General features: G+C 41.7%; 1 pseudogene; it reads left to right on the forward strand.

The window, feature by feature from the left end:
* Positions 1-11,232: 11,232 nt before the first annotated feature.
* LOC136322226 (cytochrome c-like) lies at positions 11,233-11,571 on the forward strand (annotated as a pseudogene).
* The last annotated feature ends 7,283 nt before the right edge of the window (positions 11,572-18,854 follow it).

Consider the following 18,854-nt stretch of genomic DNA (forward strand, 5'->3'; position numbering starts at 1 on the left):
TGCTGAAACCTGACTCCTGTGATTGGTCTGAAGGTAATGAGCTGGACGGGGGTGGGCATAGGAATGTCAGATTTGAGAACTAATACCTTGTAACACAGACACCTCAGGTGAGGTGGTCTCCCGGGGAGGCTCTCTCTTCTTTAGCAAGGAGAAGTGCCAGCCAGGAACATTCAGAGGAATATAAGGAGGGGTTCCAGATTCTTCGATACATCCATGCAAATGACTTCAACCTGGAGCTCTCACTTGAATGCAGGAGATGGTGAAGGCTGTGTATTCAAGGGCCATTGGCAGTTTTGCCACCCTATTAAATCTTTGACCTGATTTTCGCACAGGCTTCCCTACAGTTTCAGGAGACAAGACTCTCTTTCTATGCTGCCAAGAAAGCCTCTGGCTTTTACAGCTTGTCTTAAGTTAGTCATTGGCTGACCTGCATCTGTTCTTTTCCTTCAAAGATTTCCAAGGCAGACATCCAGCCAACTCCATCATCTTTACAACAACCACTGCCACATCCCATTTAGGTGCGGAGCTTCTGAACAACTCAATGCTTCCCCTTTCACTTATACCTCATCCCAACCCACCACACTAACAGCCTTCACCACGTGAGGCTACAACATGCAAAGGGTTAACTGCATCCCCTTACCATCAGCTATCTCATCAGTGAGTAAGACACATCCAGGAACCTATTCGAATGGTCTGTTTTCTAGGGTTAGTTCTGGTACCAAGTGTTTTCATTTTGATTCTACCTTAAAGCAGAACTTGAGACAGGACCTGAGTGCAGGTTGTTTATTTGTGAGGTGATTCCAGGAAGAAGGAGAAAGGGAGAGGAAGAAGGGAATCAGGAGAGAAAGATAAGCCCACACAAGCATGCACTGTCAAAGTCACTTCCATCTTGATTTCTCTGATGCCTTCAGAAAAGCAGATTTGTCCAGCTGAAGGGTGGAAGGCTGGGGCATGTGTTCACTGACTTCCATCCTGCAGTGACTGAGAAGTACTCCTGGGGCCCTGAACTTCCGTCAGTTTTAAGCGGCCATTGGCAGGCTAACCTTTGAATATAAAGTAACAATCTATAGCAACAGTATAACTTCATGAATTCTGAGACCCCTGGACATAAATTTTTTCTTCAACCCAAAAGACCCTCATAATCACAGGCTTATAGATAATAATCATAAAGTTTTGGAGTTTTGTCACAATTTATTCAAGGCAATACTACCCATTGAATACACAGACATTCTAAAGCTTTTGTTTCAGCTCTTTTCATGAGCTAGAAAGCCCTAGAAAAATAGGCAGTAGAAACTTTAAGTGAATTTTTAACAATATTAAATATAGATGCCAATTTAACTATGATTACAATAGGTCCATAGATCTTAACTTTATTGTTTAAAATGTCAATTATCTTGGCACTGAACTTCAGAAGGTTGTTCCAACACAAATTTCATGGTTATTAAATGCTATAGTAAAGATATACCGTGGGCATACAATGGTCATTATAAATAGTCCCTTCAGTGACATTCAGCTGGCTGTTCCAGGCCTCAGAATTTCCACTGTAGAACTATGGCCAATTTGCCCATAACCCTGCAGGGGAGGCCCCCGCCTGGCAAATGATGCGGTGACTCTCACTCAAAGCCTTGCGTAGCCACATTGTGTCACTATGCCAAGATTGAGCTGGTTCCTCCAACTCTCGCTGAGGCCCCTACAGCTATTCAGAGCTTGAAAAAAATAGTCAGTAGTGCTCAAAATGGTAGGTTCAAACACCTCACAGCTCAGGAAACTCTGCTGAAAGGCTTGGTGGCCACGAAGGTGTGGATGTGCTTTTATGTCCACAAGGTCATAGGCAAGTGTGGCATCATGGCTATAACTTTTTTTTTTTTTTTATTCATTATAGAGAGGAGAGAGAGAGAGAGAGAGAGAGAGAAGGGGGGAGGAGCAGGAAGCATCAACTCCCATATGTGCCTTGACTAGGCAAGCCCAGGGTTTTGAACCGGCAACCTCAGCGTTTCCAGGTTGACACTTTATCCACTGCGCCACCACAGGTCAGGCATGGTTATAACTTTTGAAGACCAATCTTTAACATCTGTTCCTTTTGGTTTATTATTTGAATGTTCTTAGACCGTGAGTGATTAGACTGGTATTTGAATAAAAAAGATATATAACAAAATTAGTCCCTTTAACATCAAACACAAACACATACACAATTGCATTTAATAATATATTTGAGAAATTAACTGCTAGAAAATAATCATAAATCATTAAGAATAATGAGGAATATGAAAAATATTCAAAGAAATAAGGATGTAGGAATTTGTATACATCCACGACCATGGAATTGTCTTAGCTAAAACCAAAGTCCCCATGTGCCTGCCTCTTGGGAGATGTGAAAGGCAGTAACTATTGAATGAATCAAGTCATTGAGAAAACATTTAAAAAAAAACTGGCTAGCAGATCTGTTGCAGTGGATGTAGGCTGGGGTTCCCCTGAAATCATTCATGCATCTTCCCAGTCCTGTAATAATTGCCACTTTATCTAGCTCTTCATTATGGGAAAATTGTGGCTTTTGGCTTTGAAGCCACATTCTTGGTCATGGCATTTAACAACATCCTGCCCCTTAAATCCTATAACGCTCCTCTCAGCATGACTCTGGGGCTACTTTTTCTCACTTTAAGCATTTTACTGGATTAATAACAAGAACATCTGAAATGCTGTTGACCTCGGGTTTCAGCATTGCACATCGGATTGGTAAAGGCCTACTAGTCAGTCCAGTTTAAGAAAAGGGTCCTAAGAGAGAGCAAAATACAAAACAATGAGCATGGATTTAGGCCTCAGGTACATCTGGGGTTGAATAAGCAACCTGGAGGAAATTATTAATACCAAACGAGGAGGCTAATAATGGCTTTTCAGGGCTGAGTCATCAGCGTGCCAAGTTTATTACTATCTCAGGAACTTTGTCCCTGCCTTTTCCCCCTCCTGTAATGTTCTTTCAAAAACTGGTTTTGCCCGGGCTGGATAGCTCAGATGATTAGAGCATTGTCCCAACGCACAGAGGTTGCTGGTTCCATCATATGTCAAGGCCCACACAGGAACGGATCAATGTTTCTCTCTCTCTCTCTTTGACTCTCTCTCTCTCTCTCTCTCTCTCTCTCTCTACCTTCTCTTCTCTCTAAAATCAATAAATTTAAAATTTTTTCATTAAAAAAATAAAAAACTGGTGTGTGTGTGTGTGTGTGTGTGTGTGTGTGTGTGTGTGTGTGTGTGTGTAAAGCATTTAGAACAGTGTCTGGCACATATTAAGTGCTCCATAGACTGAGCCATTGCATATAACTACACTGCTCACAAAAATTAGAGGATATTTCAAAATGAATATGAAGCTATAAATTATCCCTTAATTTTCATGAACAGTGTATTATCTCTTAAAATCCTAAGGTCAGGCTCTTCCAGAATTCATTCTTCTGTCCTCCAGTATTCTTTAACCTGTTCCAAAGCTAGTTAATCCCCTGCTGCATATACCAGTTCATTAAAAACCTGCCTGCCTTGCCCTGGCTGGTGGGCTTGCTGGTAAAGTGTTAACCCAGCTTGTGGAACTCCTGGGTTCGATTTCCCATCAGGGCACACAGGAGAAGAGACCATCTGCCTCTCCTCCCCTCCCCTTCCCCCCTCCTTCCCTTCCTGCAGCCATGGCTTAACTGATTCAAGTGCATCAGCCTGGGACCTGAGGATGGCTTCATGAAGCTTCAGGCACTAAAATTAGCTCAATGTGAGCATCGGCCCCAGATGGGGGTCACCAGGTGGATTCCAGTCAGGGCATATGCAGGAGTATGTCTACCTCCCCTCCTCTCATTTAAATGAAAAAAAAAAAAAACTGCTTGACCTGTGGTGGCACAGTGGATAGAGCATGGACCTAGAATGCTGAGGTTGTTGGTTTCAAACCCCATGCTTGCCTGGTCAAGGCACATATAGGGAGCAACCACTACAAATTGATGCTTCCTGCTCTTCCCCACCCTTTCCTTTCTTTCTTTCTTTCTCTCTCTCTCTCTCCCTCCTCTCCCTAAAAATCTATTCTTAAAAAAGAAAAAGAAATGTATCTCTCCAGGACACCCCCATTCCCAGATTCTTTAATCACGTACTTAGAATATGGGCAAGTTAAATACCACACCCATGCCTGCCGTTAATCTTACTTTGAACTCAGCTAGTGCCCCGAGAACCATGCTAGACTTGGGAGTGTGGACATCCATGTTTCAGGCTCTGCTCAGCCCTTGCTGGGTGAACTTTGTATCCCCCATATCACTTCTTTCTCTGTCTTTAAGTACCAATTTCATCACTATATGCTGAGAGGATTAAATGAGATAAGTAATATACGCTATATATGTATAAATCATATCAGATCACTCACCTGTTTGCTAGCTCTCCTTTGTCCTTAGAACAAAAATCTAAACTGCATATCATGACCTTTGCTTGACAGACCTCACCCCTCCCTGCCTCTCCTTTTGCTTAAGGACATTGACTTCTTTCTATTAGTCAGACACACCACGGGTACTCATGGCTCAGCAACTTTGCCCTTGTGTGTACCTGCTCATCATGTTCTTCCTCCAGATCTTTTCAAGACTGGTCTGTGTCTCTCTGTTCAAATATCCATCTTCCAGGAGGATCCCCCACCCGCTTAGTCTAAGAGGTGCCTTCCCATTTGCTCTCCATCACATATCATCCTTTTGCACTTATCATCATCTGACATCATTTTGTTCACTTATTTGTTTAACAATTTGCTCCAAGGACAAGGACCATGTCTGGTTGGTGTCCCTTCAGTGTCTAGACAGCACCTGGCCAAGGGGAGATGCTCCTTCAATATTTGTGCACAAATTGACATGCTCCACAAAAGTGTAAGGATCCAGGGGCCCTGGAGGCTGGATGGCAGTGACTGGCTGTGGCCACTCTGCTAGAGCTGGGGCCTAGAGAGCAGAGCAGCTCTGCGTATGCCAGACGCCCTCTTTCTCGGGGCGCTCTGAAAGGAGTATCAGTGCAGACAAAAGCAGGTGAGCAGCATGGTGTAGGGCAGGGGTCGGGAACCTTTTTGGCTGAGAGAGCCATGAACGCCACATATTTTAAAATGTAAATCCGCAAGAGCCATACAATGACCCGTGTATGTTACGCATTATCCAATAAAAATTTGGTGTTGTCCCGGAGGACAGCTGTGATTGGCTCCAGCCACCTGCAACCATGAACATGAGCGGTAGGAAATGAATGGATTGTAATACATGAGAATGTTTTATATTTTTAACGTTATTATTTTTTTTTATTAAAGATTTGTCTGTAAACCAGATGCAGCCATCAAAAGAGCCACATCTGGCTCGCGAGCCATAGGTTCCCGACCCCTGGTGTAGGGCATCCTTCTGCAGAGAAAAGTGCTGTGAGCCCCAAATAAGGGAGGGAGCTCCTCACAGCACCTACATAAAAGCAACAATCACCAAGAGGAAAGCCAGACCCAGCAGGGACCATAAAGAGGACATTAAATATGCGGTCAAGGAGAAAGGAGCAAACGAAGTCATAGACTGGATTTGGAATTCACACAGCAGCATGCTCTGGGCCTTTGTGGGAATGCTCTGCCCCAGAAGGAAAACACCAGTCTGTTTGAAATACGAGTCTAATTTACCACTGTAGAGTTGGTATGCTCTCCCAGGCTGCATGGGTGTTCTTCGGGTACTCCAGTTCCCCCCACATCACAAAGATGTGCACGTGAGGTGAACGGGCATGCCTAGATTGTTCTGATCGGAGTGAGTGTGGGTGCGGGTGTGAGTGAAGGGCGTTCTGTCTGGGGGCGTTCGCCTTGTGTCCTGAGCTGCCAGGAAAAGTTCCAGCTGCCAAAACCCAGAATTAGAATAAGTGCGTAGGGAAAGAATTAGCTTCCTTGATCTTCTTAATCATTCTTAAATGTATGTATAGCACACATTTATTTTAGTGTTTGATATCAGAAATGTTTGGGGTCTTTATTTAGAAGCTTGGTGATGTTTCTGTTACCAGACATATGCCTTAGGAACTTAACTCATCTATATCAATTAGCCTATGGGCAAATTGGTTTTATTATACAGTATGTTGTTTCACTTAAAGTAGCAGTTTCCAAGAACCTAGCAACAATGTTAAGTGAGAACTTACTGTCCATTGGATCCTGCCACTTTAATTGGAGCATTAGTGAGAATGTGGTTTGATTCTTATAAAATTACTCTGAAAAGGCAACAAAGTTGGGAGACATCTGGCATGCAGAACCCAGTCAGTATGATGCCTGTGAAGAGAAGGTCCTTCCCACACTATGTTCACACTTTACTGATTTTTTAAATTGGTGTTGATGGTATTATTGAATAATGATGCTTGCTGATGTCCCAAAATCATCTGTAAGTTGGATTCATTTTCAGGTACTGAGAATAGTGTACTATTGAAAGCAGTAGCAGAATCTGCTTTCAACTCAGTCCCTTTTCCTATAGAGTGCAGTTGACTCTGTGCTTGCCTTCAGGTTCTGGGCCAGTCACAATCTGGTTTTGGTCCTTACTCTTATAGAACCTATGCCTGGAAAACTTGACCCAGGGTCAGTTCCACTCATTGGTTTGTGGTTGTGGTTCCTCCCCAGTTTTCCTAGCCTCAGGGCCTTTTGCACTTTCTTTACTCTGGAGCAGATTCTTCCCAAATCTTCATATGCCTACTCCTTCTAGTCATTCAGCGCTTGACCCAAATGTTATGGGCTCACAGAGCTTCTCACCCTGGAAAGTAAATTCCTTGAGAACAGAGAACTTTCCTGTTATTCATCCCCTATATCTTCTCATTTCTAGAACAATGCCTGTCCCACAGTAGGTGTTCAATAAATAATAATTTATTCATTGAATGGCACAGGAGTCCAGGTTTTGTGCTAGTCTGTTTAGATTTATGATTCTCCATCGCCAAGGTCTTTAAGATCTATATGCATTGTCGGTGATCTATTGAGCTTCAGGTTAAGCTCATCGACTTTGGAGTTGACGAGACCTGGGCTTTAATCTTGGCTATGACTATAGCTGTATGACCTTGGGCTTCTCTTTCCTCATTTATTATTTTACAAATAATACCTTTCTCATAAGTTAACTTAAGAATTAATAAAATAATATATGCAAAAGTCTTAGGGCAAGACTTGACACATAAGAGCTCAATGAGTATCACCTACTAATACTATAGATTAATGTTATTGTTATTATTTGTGCTACTTTTAGCATGGATGCACTGTATCTCTGAAACAGTCTGACTTAGTAATAAACTTGCCTGCTAATGACTCTGCCTGATCTAGGGCACATTCCACACTCTGCAGTTCACTCCCACGTGTTCACTGAGCAGCTACTATGAGCAAATGTTAAAGGATGAGCAGGACTTTGAGAGGCTAGAGATGGATGTGGGATGTGAAAGGACATTTTACATTGAAAGGAACTGCATGAGGAAGACGGAGTTAAGGAGTTCCACAGACAGCAACTAGTTCTACATAACTAGGCCACAGTTAGATTTATTCCAAAACCACTCTCCAATCACATACTGTTAACTAAGCACTATGAGAAATACTGGGGTAGAAAGGGATAGACTGTGGCCCTTGTCCTCAAGGAGCTCAGGCTAGAGAGGGCCCACAGTTGTAAAACGACGCGCGTGAGTTATATGAGCACAGAAAAAAGGAAACGACATCTTTCATGGTGGGGAAGAAGTTAGCAAGAGACTGAGAACAGAACGAAACCCACTGCAGCAGCGTTGAAGACAGAGCGCTGTTTAATAGAGAAGCGCTGAAGGTCTTAGACCAGGGGTCCCCACACTTTTTACACAGGGGGCCGGTTCACTGTCCCTCAGACCATTGGAGGGCCGGACTATCAAAAAAAACTATGAACAAATCCCTATGCACACTGCACATATCTTATTTTAAAATAAAAAACGGGAACAAATACAATATTTAAAATTAAGAACAAGTAAATTTAAATCAACAAACTGACCAGTATTTCAATGGGAACTATGGGCCTGCTTTTGGCTAATGAGATGGTCAATGTGCTCCTCTCACAGACCACCAATGAAAGAGGTGCCCCTTGTCTTAGACTAAGGAAATGGTATGAAGACCAGGGATGGACAAAGTAAATAGAACCTCATTTCAGAATTCACCCATATTTACTTGCCTTGAGAGCCTAGACTATTAGATAGAGGAAAGCAATATCCCTTAATTATATCAATCTAGCGTCCCTCTGTGTGTGAAGGGACAGATGATCCCTGGATTTAGCTCCTTTTCCGTGGTGTCTGTGATCATATGACCTCCAGAGGGTGCTGTTCCCCCTTCAATTCTCGGGGTCACTTAGTAGTTCTCAAAAGTAAGCCAGCCTCAGAATCCCCCTGAAGGCTTGTGAACACATCGCTGGGCCCCCACCCCCAGAGTTCCTGAGGTGGGACCTAAAAATTTGCATTACTAATGAATTTCCAGGTAAATCCTGATACTGCTGGTCCTAGAGACCACACTTCAAGAACCACTAGTCATAAAGGCTAAAAACCCTTTTCTTTGCTTTTCTTTTTTTTCAAAACACACGTGAAACAAGGTCAGAACCTTGAAAGGAGACCTTACTAAAAGCTCAAGCAGAAAACAAACAAGTAACTACCAACCAAACAAACAAAAACAGAGCTAGATCCAACTATGTAATGCGGTTTATATCTTGTGGAGATTATATATATATTGATTTTAGAGAAAGTAGAATAGAGGGAGAGAGGAAAAAATATCAGTTTGTTGCGCCACTTATTTACGTATTCATTGGTTGATTCTTGTATGTGCCCTGTTCAGAAATCAAACCTGGAACCTTGATGTTCTGAGAGCCCTCTGAGTTCTGGCTTTCTGATTTGAGATCTGTCCGGTCTTTCCCAGGAAGAGGCACACGCCCTATACAAAGAATAAGTTTTACCTCATGGCTTACCAGTAAGAACAGCACACAGAATACAACAGCAGAACTGTATAATCTGAATGGGTGAAATACATATAAAATAGCAGGAAGTCTTAATTTCTTTAACAGGATAGTGTCTTATTTATTTTGTAGCTCTCTCTTTGTCCCTGGTGTGTACCTCATAAATGCGTGAAGTAAACTGAGTTATGGCTTATAATATCTCTTTATGCATAGAAGCACAATCTACTTTACCAGTATTACTCATTTGTTCTTGTCCAGCTATATTTATCCAAAGGTCTTAACATTGCCAGAGCTTTCCAGGTAGTTTACAGGTTCAACAAATACGGATTTATTGTTCCTCAGCTCTACACTATGTCTTCTTTGGATCCATTCTTTTAGGAACCTCTGCTTAAAATTGCTGGCCTTGCATTTATTTCAGTGTCTTGGTTTGTCATAACTATGGGTTGCCTTTGAAAAAAAAAATAGACATAAAATCTCCCCTTAAAGCTAATCAATGGGCCCTGGCCAGTTGGCTCAGTGGTAGAGCGTCGGCCTGGTGTGCAGAAGTCCCGGGTTCGATTCCCGGCCAGGGCACACAGGAGAAGCGCCCATCTGCTTCTCCACCCCTCCCCCTCTCCTTCCTCTCTGTCTCTCTCTTCCCCTCCCGCAACCGAGGCTCCATTGGAGCAAAATGGCCCAGGTGCTGGGGATGGCTCCTTGGCCTCTGCCCCAGGCGCTAGAGTGGCTCTGGTCGCAACAGAGCGATGCCCCGGAGGGGCAGAGCATCGCCCCCTGGTGGGCAGAGTGTCGGGTGGATCCCGGTCGGGCGCATGCGGGAGTCTGTCTGACTGTCTCTCCCCGTTTCCAGCTTCAGGAAAAAAAAAAGCTAATCAATGACTAGTTACCCTTCAATACCATCTATGATCCTCTGAGGAATTAAAATAAAAGTTCCCCACTATCTTCCCTTTTGTGTATGTGTTTAAACACCTTCTATGGTTGTGATTATTTATTTATTTATTTTCAATATTATAATCTTTTTCAATTACAGTTGACATTCGGTATCATATTAGTTTCAGGTGCACAGGTGGCTAGATATTTTTACCTATTTCCTGTTGTTGTGTGCCCCTTCAGATAGAGGACCAGGAAATCTCCCTCACATTTTCTCACACAGAAATATTTCTGAAGACCTAGGTTTTCAATACACAGACTGCAGCAGGAGTAGAAGGAAATGAGGAGTGAAGAGAGAAGATAACCTGAACATCTAAACCTCCATTTAAGCTTCTCTGTGGACATCATTGGGTTACAAATAGCGGACAGAACAGGGAGTGGGAGAGTAAGAGAAGGGGTGCAGATGAGCCTCCCCCAGCAGCAACCATGGGCACACCAGTCCTCTTCCCTCCCCGGCACGGTCCTGTCTCACCATGGGCACACCAGTCCTCTTCCCTCCCCGGCACGGTCCTGTCTCGGGCAAAGGGCTCACACAAGACTTCAAAGGTATGATGTATTATAGAACTGTAAACCTAAAACCTATAGAATTTTATGAACTAATGTCGCCTCAATAAATTCCATAAATAAAAATTTTAAAAGATGTAAAAGGATATGTTGGGAAGAAATAGGAGGCAAAGCAGGCCTGAGAGAAAGAACAAGAGTTATACAGAGTGTGAGAGCTAGAGCAAATGAATGAGAGGAAGGTAGACCAAGAGAGAGACAGCAAGACATCCAGCTCGCTAGTGGGAACCTCTGTCTCACACTCAGCAAAAGAACAATTTAAAAATGGGTGATGTTTGCCTGTCCTGTGGTGGTGCAGTGGGTAAAGCATCGACCTGGAATGCTAAGGTTGCCGGTTTGAAACCCTGCGTTTGCCTGGTCGAGGCACATAAGGGAGTTGATACTTCCTGCTCCTCCCCCTTTTCTTTCTTTCTCTCTCTCTCTCTCTCTCTCTCTCTCTCTCTCTCTCCTAAAATGAATTTAAAAAAAATTTTTTTTAGCCTGACCAGGACGTGGCGCAGTGGATAGAGCGTTGGACTGAGATGCGGAAGACCCAGGTTCAAAACCCCGAGGTCGCCAGCTTGAGTGAGAGCTCATCTGGTTTGAGCAAAAAGCTCACCAGCTTGAGCCCAAGGTCGATGGCTCGAGCAAGGGGTTACTCGGTCTGCTGTAGCCTCACGGTCAAGGCACATATGAGAAAGCAATCAATGAACAACTAAGGTGTTGCAACGCGCAACGAAAATGATTGATGCTTCTCATCTCTCTATTCCTTTCTGTCCCTGTCTATCCCTCTCTCTGACTCTCTCTCTGTCTCTGTAAAAAATAAAAAAATAAAAATAATTTTTAAATGTGTGATGTTGAGAAGATCAAGAAGATTTTTGTTCAAAAGTGTGCCCAGTGCCATACTGCACAAAGGGTAGACAAGCACAAGTCTGTGCCAAAGCTCCATGATCTTTTTGGGCTACAGACAGTTCAAACCCCTAGATTCTCTTACACAGATGCCCACAAGAAAAAGGCATCACCTGGGGAGAGGCTACACTGATGGAATAATTGGAGAATCCGAAGAATACATCCCTAGAATAAAATGATCTTTGCTGGCATTCAGAAGAGTGTAGAAAGGGCAGACTTGATAGCTTATCTCAGAAAAGCTGCTAATGAGCCTGACCTGTGGTGGCGCAGTGGATAAAGCATCGACCTGGAAATGCTGAGGTCACCGGTTTGAAACCCTGGGCTTGCCTGGTCAAGGCACATATGGGAGTTGATGCTTCCAGCTCCTCCCCACTTCTCTCTCTCTCTCTCTGTCTCTCTCTCCTCTCTCTTCCTCTCTGTCTCTCTCTCTCCCTCTCTAAAAATGAATAAATAAACAAAAAAAGCTGCTAATGAGTAATAGTTGGCCACTGCCTGATTCATTACAAAACAGAAATGTTTCATAAATTTTTAAGTGCGTATCATATTTAAATTAACCTCATACGCCAGCATTCAGATCATGAAATGAATGGTTGATAGAACATTTCTTTTGTTGTTTTTCTAGGAGTTCTTTTTATGATTAAATTTATTGAGGTTACATTGGTCAATAAAATGATATAGGTTTCAAGTGTACAGATCTACAATACATCATCTATACATTTCATAGTGTGCTCACGGCTGAGTAGAGAACATTTCTTTTGGGCAGTCCTGATTTAAATTAGATTGGCTTGTGGTCAGATGAATCTTTCAGCTTTTTGAACTTTGATGGTAATTTTAGTTCAACAAGTACTGTAAGATTTCCCCTTCTAAACATATAATCGATTATCTATTTTTAAATTTTATTTGTTGATTTTTAGAGAGAGGTGAGAGAGGGAGAAAGAGAAAAGTGGGGGTGGGGTGGGTGAAGCATCAACTCATTGCTTCTCATATGTGCCTTGACCAGGCAAGCCTGGGCCTTTGAACCAGCAACCTCAGCGTTCCAGGTTGATGTTCTGTCCATTTTGTCCCCACAGGTCAGGCTAAAAATGTCACTGGGCTTGATTTGTAATGCTCAACTTTTCACAGAGCTGGTGAATGTCATCTCAAACCCTGTAGGAAATTGGTTTTATATTTAGATTTACATAAACAGTTAAATTAATATATTTAAATACTGAGGAAATCCCTTCACTCTCTCTCAGAACAGCAAGACTCGCTTGTGTTTCAACTTCTGATCAAGGACTTAAATTAAGCTGGCAGTGTTCATTTAACCTTTTTGGTTCTAACTATGCCAATTTAATTAAAATTGCCTGTATCTAAATTGTTGCTTTTTACTTAACAAGAGGCATTTTAGCCTGACCAGTGGTGGTGCAATGGGTAAAGCATAGACCCGAAACACTGAGGTCACCCATTTGAAACCTTGAGCGTGGGCTCACCAACTTGAGTGCGAGGTCACTGGCTTTAGCATGAAATCATTGACATGACTCCAAGGCCACTGGCTTGAGCCAAAAGGTTGCTGGCTTGAAGCCCAAGGTCACTGGTTTGAGCTACCCCTCAGCCCTCCACCCTGTCAAGGCACATATGAAAAGCAATCAATGCCTGACCCGTGGTGGCGCAGTGGATAAAGCATCGACCTGGAAATGCTGAGGTCGCTGGTTCGAAACCCTGGGCTTCCCTGGTCAAGGCACATATGGGAGTTGATGCTTCCAGCTCCTCCTCCCTCCTTCTCTCTCTCTCTCTCTCTCTCTCTCTCTCTCTCTCCTCTCTAAAAATGAATAAATAAAATTTAAAAAAATTAAAAAAAAAACCATTAGAAAAGCAATCAATGAACAGTTAAAGTGAAGCCACTACTAGTTGATGCTTCTCGTCTCTCTCCATTCTCTCTCTCTTTCTCTCAAATCAATAATAATAATAATAATAATAAGGGCATTTTAGTATGGTTTATGTATAATATCAAATAAAGAATATTTAACACCTCACATTTTATAAATGATCTATAGGATCAGATGTTTTTAAAATTCAGCATGACAAGATATAGTAGCAAACTCTGCTTGAGCCTGACCTGTGGTGGCGCAGTGGATAAAGCGTCAACCTGGAATGCTGAGGTTGCCAGATCAAAACCCCGGGCTTGCCTAGTCAAGGCACATATAAGAGTTGATGCTTCCTGCTTCTCTCCCTTCTCTCTCTGTCTCTCTTTCTCTCTTCCTCTCCCCCCTCCAAATGAATAAGTAAAATCTTAAAAGAAAAAACAACTCTGCTTGTAAATTCTTTAAGTCAGACTAAGTTATAATTTAAGATTGTCTTGAACAGCTATTTAAAAGCACAAAGGTAGCCTGACCAGGCGGTGGCGCAGTAGATAGAGCGTCAGACTAGGATGCAGAGGACCCAGGTTCAAAACCCCAAGGTCACTGGCTTGAGCACAGGCTCATATGGCTTGAGCGTGGTCGCTGGCTTGGCCCTAGTTTGCTGTCTTGAGCAAGGGGTCACTTACTCTGCTGTAGCCGCCCCCCCCCCAGTCAAGGCACATATGAGAAAGCAATCAGTGAACGACGACTAAGGGGCTGCGACGAAGACTTGATGTTCCTCATCTCTCTCCTTTCCTGTCTGTCTACCCCATGTGTCCCTCTCTCTGTCTCTCTCTCTCTCTCTGTCATAAAAAATTAAAATTTAAATTAAAAAAATAAAAACACAACTGTAGCCATGGCCAGATAGAATGGTTGGCAGAGGATTTGATCCCCAATCAGGGCACGTACAGAAATAGATTGATGTTTCTCTCTATCTCTCCCCCTTCCTCCTTTCCTCTCTCTCTAAAATCAATAAATAATTTTTTTTAAAACCTAAAATAGCCTGACCTTTGGTGGCACAGTGGATAAAGCATCAACCTGGAATGCTGATGTCACCAGTTCAAAACCCTGGGTTTGCCTGGTCAAGGCACATATGGGAGTTGATACTTCCTGCTCTTCCCTCCCTTCTCTCTCTCTCTCTCTCTCTCTCTCTTTTTCTCTCTCTCTAAAAATAAATAAATAAAATCTAAAAAAATACTTAAAATAAAAACACAACTGTAGAATCACTATATACATGATTAGCAATGGTGCTTTTGCCAACTCACTAGATGGATTAAAGTATATGAGAAAAGAAATATAAATTATGTGATCATAAGGCTTAAGATAGTTAAAAACAAAATCACAAATAAAAAAACAAGAAAGACATAGAGACAAAGATGCAGACTCTTCTGGAAGAATGAATCACTCTGCCTACCAAGCTACACACACACTCCAAAACCACCTCATAGGCCCCTCAACCTGGAAGTCCAGGCCTCTACGTGCTGAGTCACCACCCAAGCTCTAAATAAACTGCTTGACCTAGTTCTGAGGAGGATTGCTTTTAGCCTTAGTCACTCGTGGATTATACCTTTATACTTTCAGTGACCACCTGTCTTATCCATCCAAGGTGATTAAAGGACTAAAGTAATTTTTCTGACATTAAATTAGTGACATCAACGTCATGTAGCCATGTTTGTGTTTAGAAAACCATTCAGAGACTGAATAAAATGCACTATGGCTTTAGGGTTGTCATCCAGATTCAAACAATTGAAACTAAACCAGATAAGAAAAACAAAAACAAAGAAATTAAAAGGTAGCAGCTTTTTGCCAACCCTTAGCCAAAAAAAGTTCATCTTCTCTGAAAGAATAACACCTTGGTGAGCAAGTGTCACACTTGCAGATCTTTGTGGAACAGAGGGATTTAAGAACTTTTAAACTGATGATTTATAAGTAAAGACAAATGGTTTGTTATATTTGGTCCCCATAATGGCCCAGTGAGGGAAACAGATATTATTTTATACACGAGGAAATTGAGGTTCACAGAAGGAAAGTGATATACCAATGTTGAACAGCGAGAACCAGGAAGTAGTACCCAGTCTTCCTAACTAATGATCTAGTGTTCTTAAAGTATGTATGGCCAAATGTTAGCATTCAATACTTAAAACAAAGAAATATATGTCCTATAGTCAATACTATTAAAAATCCCACACAAGTTATGCCTCAATTAAGTTACTCATAGAAAACAGTCTTATTCTATGTTAAAAAAAATCAAGTTTACTTGGGTTTTTTTCCTACAAAGACAATAATATGTAAAGTTGAGAGAAAGATGACAGTAAAAAATTAGCTGCTTAGTTCTAAAACAAGAGCAGCCAAAGCATCCTCTTTATCCTTTAATTTCCTCTAAATCTCCTTTCATAGAATGTTTTGTTATAGCCAGACTTTTATTGAAGCTTCAAGTAGGAAAAATAGGAGTCCAAAACAAACACACTAAAAGGAACCCAGAAGACACAACTATAATGTACAAAGTAGAATAATACAGTTTTTAACACTGTCATTATTTTCAGTGAGACAGGAGAAGATATTTTATCCATAAAAACTAAACAGGGCCTGACCAGGCGGTGGCGCAGTGGATAGAGCGTCGGATTGGTGTGCGGAGGACCCAGGTTCGAGACCTCAAGGTCGCCAGCTTGAGTGCAGGCTCATCTGGCTTGAGCAAAAAAAAAAAGCTCACCGGCTTGGACCCAAGGTCTCTTTCTCGAGCAAGGGGTTACTTGGTCTGCTGAAGGCCCGTGGTCAAGGCACATATGAGAAAGCAATTAATGAACAACTAAGGTGTTGCAATGAAAAGCTGATGATTGATGTTTCTCATCTCTCTCCGTTCTTGTCTGTCTGTCCCTATCTATCCCTCTCTCTGACTCACTCTCTGTCCCTGTAAAAAAACAACAACAACTGAACAGGGTGGTATGAAAAAGGATAATGAATGAATTGTAAAAAAAGTTCTTGCAAACTCAGAATATGATGAACAAAATTAAAAATTTAATAGAAGTGTTGGAGTATAAAAATTAAGTAAATCTTTCAGAATGTAGAATTATAAAAGACAGAGATGAAAATAAGAGATAAAAGATAATAGACCAAGAGGAGAAATCAACAATATCTAGCAAATGACTAATAGTAGTTCCAGAAAAAGTAAATCAATAAAATGGAAGAGAACAAAATTATCAAAGAACTAATATTTTAAAAAATCCAGAATGGAAGAACATAAGTCTCCAACTTGAAAGAGCTCAACTGCCTGATTGAAATAAATATAAAAGGCCTACACTTCAGGGTATCACAATACAATTCTGGAGGAACAAAGCAAAGATGCTAACCACTTTCAGAGAATAAAAAGAAGAATGGGCAATCAAAAGAATATTTTCTTCTCAAAAACAACACTGAAATGTGTTAGGACAATTCAAAATATTTAAGGAATCGTGCTTGCCAAATTTTGTATCAAACTACAAATCACATGTGAGGGTAGAATAAAGACATTTGGAGACATGCAAGGGCTCTAAAAATTTACCTCACATACCTTTTTTAAATAAACCACTGTAGAATGTACTTCAGCAAAATAAACGCATTGTAACAACCACAAAATAGGAGGCAGAAAAGAGAAGCTACAAAAGAAAGTCACAGGACTGAGTGGCAGGCTGGAGACCAGCACTTCACAATGAACCAGGAGGATGAAGGCATAATAAGCATCCACCTAGAACCACATACCATATTCAGTAAAATTATTTTCCTTCTTGAAATAACAAAAACTAAGATTGTTTACCACCAAAGGCTTCTCACTAGAGAAACGTTAAAAGACATTCCTAAAGATGGCAAATGATCACAGGAGATAAAAAGAAATAGGGGGAAGGGATAAAGGAATTGGCTAACATGCTGACAAATATAAAAAGATAGAGGCCAACTGTAAAAATCAGTCATGAGAAAGTCTAATTTGGGGTGTGGGAAAGAAGATAGAATTAAAACCCTGACAAAAATAGTGTGGAAGAAGATTCCAAGATTCTGAATTTGCAAGTAAGAGAGTAGAGATATTGATTGACTTTGACTTGGTTAAGTATGTATATTAAACCCTGGCTGGTTGGCTCAGTGGTAGAGCATTGGCCCACTGTGTGGAAGTCCCGGGTTTGATTCCCAGCCAGGGCACACAGAAGAAGTGCCCATCTGCTTCTCCAGCCTTCCCTTTCTCCCTTCTCTCTATCTCTCTCTTCCCCTCCTGCAGCCAAGGCTCCATCAGAGTAAAGTTGGCCCGGGTACTGAGGATGGCTTTATGGCCTCCATTCACCTCAGGTGCTAGAATGGCTCCGATTGCAGTGGAGGAATGCCCTATAGGGGCCAAGCATTGCCCCCTGGTGGGCATGCCGGGTGGATCCCGGTGGGGCGCATGCAGGGGTCTGTCTCTCTGCCTCATTTATCACTTCAGAAAAATACCAAAAAAAAAAAGTATGGACATTAAGATTTTAAGAGTTGGCTCTGGCCAGTTGGCTCAGTGGATAGAAAGTCAAACCTACTTATGGACATCCCAGGTTCAATCCCCAGTCGAACACATAAGAAGTGACCATTTGTTTCTTTTCCCTCCTCCCTTTCTCCCTCCCCTCACAGTCAGTGGCTCAGTTGGCTGGAGTGGTCGCCCCGGCTCTGAGGATGGCTCAGTTGGTCCAGGTGTTGGCCTTAGGCACTGAGGATATCTTGGTTGATTCAAGCATTGGCCCCAGAGAAGTGTTGCCAGGTGGATCCCAGTTGAGGCACATGCGGAAGTCTGTATCTCTATCTTCCCTCCTCTCACTTAAAAAAAATAATAGAAAGCCATTGTAAGGGTTAAAAAGAAATAGTTAAACCTTCATACTGTCTTTAAAGTAATAACTGCAATTAATAGTAAGAGGAGGATTTGCAAGATGGGTGATAAAGGGGAAGAGATTAAGAAGTACAGATTGTTTGTTACAGACTAGTCATAGGGATGTAAAGTACAGCATACGGAATATAGTCAATAACATTATAATAATTATGTATGGTGTCAGATGGGTATAAGACATCAGAATGATCATTTAGTAAGCTATATAATGTCTAGTCACTGGGTTATACACCTGTGACACCTGTGAAAATAATATATAATTGGAAAATAGAAATTGATTTAAAATTTTTTTTAATGTAAAAATTTCAAAAAAATTAAAATAAGGCCCTTGTGGGGTAGCTCAGCTGTTTAAAACATAATCCCAACAGGCTGAGGTTGTGGGTTTGATCCCCAGTCAGGGCACATACAAGGATCAACCAATGAGGGCATGAATGAATAGAACAACAAATTGATATTTCTCTGTGTATGTGTGTGTGTCTGTCTCTCTTCCTCTCCATAAAAATCAATAAATAAAAATTTTAATAAATAAATAATGTTTGTTTTTTAAGAAAAATAAAAAGGGTAACCCGATAGCCCTAGTCAAAAAAAAAGTTCTTCCACCTGTGGTTGCGCAGTGGATAGAGCGTCAACCTGGAATGCTGAGGTTGCTGGTTCAAAATCCTGGGCTTGCCATTCAAGGCATATAGGAGAAGCAGTTACTACTACTTCCTGCTCCTCTCTTCCCCCTTTTCTCTCTCTCTTCTCTCTCTAAAATCAAAACATTAAGTCCTTAAAAAAAAAAGAGGAAGAAGGAAGAAAGCTCTTCTTTAT

Source organism: Saccopteryx bilineata, chromosome 2 (genome assembly GCF_036850765.1).
Source record: "Saccopteryx bilineata isolate mSacBil1 chromosome 2, mSacBil1_pri_phased_curated, whole genome shotgun sequence".
Lineage (NCBI taxonomy): Eukaryota > Metazoa > Chordata > Mammalia > Chiroptera > Emballonuridae > Saccopteryx > Saccopteryx bilineata.